This window comes from Penaeus chinensis, chromosome 5, assembly GCF_019202785.1.
Source record: "Penaeus chinensis breed Huanghai No. 1 chromosome 5, ASM1920278v2, whole genome shotgun sequence".
NCBI classification, from domain to species: Eukaryota; Metazoa; Arthropoda; class Malacostraca; order Decapoda; family Penaeidae; genus Penaeus; species Penaeus chinensis.
Window position 1 is genome coordinate 4681389 of NC_061823.1, and position 2918 is coordinate 4684306.

At 31.9% G+C, this 2918-nt stretch overlaps 1 protein-coding gene across 3 annotated transcripts in view; it reads left to right on the forward strand.

Annotated features, from left to right (window-relative positions):
- The first annotated feature begins 2392 nt into the window (after positions 1–2392).
- The window catches only part of LOC125025882, a 2718-nt gene continuing 2192 nt past the window's right edge, over positions 2393–2918 (forward strand). For 2 of the 3 annotated variants that reach the window (XM_047614181.1, XM_047614183.1), the window contains exons 1-2: positions 2423–2489; positions 2693–2918. The exon at positions 2693–2918 is cut by the window's right edge and continues 91 nt beyond it. The gene's annotated coding sequence lies outside the window, so the exon portion shown is untranslated. Of the gene's footprint in view, positions 2490–2692 lie in introns of all 3 variants that reach the window. The other variant, XM_047614182.1, reaches the window with a different exon arrangement.

Below are 2918 nucleotides of genomic sequence, written 5' to 3' on the forward strand. Positions count from 1 at the left end.
ATAATGTGGGCCTCTTCGGTAACGCCAGTTCGACTGTTAACGAAGAAGCTTAACAGGTCGGCGAACTGTTAAGGTTTTGCTGCCAGTTGTGACGTCATTGTTAAGGCTCCACCCATCGTCTGTAATGCGCCTGTGCAGAGCATGTTCAACCTAGAAAAATGTTAATTAGGGATTATATTTATCATTAATTCCTATTATGCCGTCTGTCATAAGTGAAGATTATGGGTAGAAAGAATTCTTGTACTATTATAAAATTATTATTAATAACGATATTGCAGAGAAAGAACACAAACAGATTAGATAACTCTGAAAACAATTTCTACATCGGTACTTTTCACTCGGTAAATACTGTTTGAATGAATTTTGCTTGACTTCATAAACACACATACCTTCCGGTAGCTTTACATTAAACGTAAACAATGGCTATGCAATGCGCATTATAGATTTTCATATGAAAAATGAACAGCATTTATTCACAAAAGGTCTCTATAGCTGTATATTTTCTCGCATGATTGGAATCGGATATGGCTGACAAATGCTCTTCCTATGGAAAGAACGCGCTCTCTCCAAACTCTGGAAAGTTAATAATCACAGGACGAAACAACAGTATGGAAGCCCACGATACACGGTTATTACTGTATCACAATCAGTACAGATATGAGAAACATATGCATGTTGGTTAGAATGAATGGCACTGATGCAATTAATAACAAAAATTAATTGATTAAAGATGGGGCTTTTTCTTTACACTGATTCCTGTTTAACACTGAAAATGGTAAAGTAAAATATTGAGATAACGGAAAGTAGATTTTGGAATTGTACAACGTTGTGCTAATGCACTACCAGTGCAAAATAGTTGATAATGTAATAACTATTGCTTGCACTTAGATTGTAGTACCACATATATTATTTTATAACAGTGTTGTTTGTCCATTTTGATCTTCCGTTTTCTTTTATGAATTGGAATTGCTTTAACAAAGAACATGCTAATCATCCTCAGTGTAACAGTAGGAGATCATTACTAAAGTCATCTCAAATTACCATCATCAGTTTAAGCCAATGAACCTCATATTTGAAGTGTAAGAGGACTCAAATTACGAAAAACCTACTTAATACTATTGACATAGAAAGATGATGCCGGTGTACTATTGTTTCATTAATTACACACACATACACACACACACACACACACACACACACACACACACACACACACACACACACACACACACATATGAATATATACATGTTTACGTATGTATATATATGTATATATTTGTCTTTATATAGACAAATGTATACATATGTATGCATACATTTATGTATATTTAGGTATGTATATATGTATAAACATATTTCTCTATATACACATACATATATTTCTCTCTTTGTTTATGTATGTACTTATATGTATATATACATGTTTATGTATGTACATATATGTATATATATATGTTTATGTATGAACATATATGTATATATTTGTCTTTATATAGACAAATATATACATTCATATATACGTATATATACACATCTATTTATGTATATATGTATATATATGTAAACATATTTCTCTACATACTTACGTACATATATTTATCTATATACATACATGTGTGTGTGTGTGTATATACATATTCATTTGTCAGAGTGATTTCAAGACTTTTTTTTTTTTTGTAAAAGTGTCGATTGCACTCTAGATGATTCGTGTAAGTTGTGTGAAGTAAAGATGTTTTCCAGATCACTTCTTACGACTGACAGTGGTACCATTACCCAATCAGCATCTAGGAAGTGACTGAAAGGTGTTACCGAAGAAGCTTTAAGATAATAATAATAGTAATAATAATAATAATGATTTTGATAACAGTAATAATGATAATAATAATAATAATAATAAGGATAAGAATAAGAATAATGATAATAAGAATAATGATAATAATAATAATAATAACAAGAATGATGATAATAATAATGATAATAATAATAATGATAATAAAACTAATAATAATATCAATAATTTTAGTCATGATAATAATAATATCAATAATTTTAGTCATGATAATAATAATATCAATAATTTTAGTCATGATAATAATAATATCAATAATTTTAGTCATGATAATAATAATAGTAGTAAAAATAATAACGATAATGATGATAATGATTGATGATGATGATAATGATGATGATGATGATAATGATGATGTTAATGATGAAGATGATGATGATGATGATGATGATTGATGATGATGATGATAATGATGATGTTAATGATGAGATGATGATGATAGCTCACGTGTCATCTGTGGGACACTGACTTTTGCGGACGGGCTTCAGTCTGGGTTGTTACGCAATGAGATGCTCTTCTGTGACGTAACAGTGCTCCCGGCTCGCCTCCCAGTAGAAACTTGCCACCCATTCAGTCACTCTCAAGGTACACGAAGGAAGGGACCACTCTCCGATTCCTCCCAGAGCCTTCTGTGAACTAAGTATGTCTACCTAGTACCTCTTACTATCTTGCATCAAAATTAATCGTTCTTAATTTTAACTAGGGCCACGTCAGCTAAGCGTAATGAGTGTGCAGAAAAATGTATTGTGTGAAATGGAAAGTCATGATACTGTTTATCACGTGTACTTATCGCTGATAATCTAATCGCGTACGTTCTACATGTTAGTATAACTTTTATTTCAGTCACTGCAATTTTTAAGGTCACCAATGCAGATAACTGTCTAGAAAAGTGCAGTATATTTAATTAAAAGGACAGTCATCATTTCGTCTTCATATTATGAGTGATAGCTAGGTACCCCATTGGTAGTCTAGTCACACACGCTTCACACAATGCACCTCTAAGCCTGAGGAATCATTCCGTGTTTCTAAGCTTCGAGTTGCACTTGAGAAAAGGATTAGCAAGTCTCGG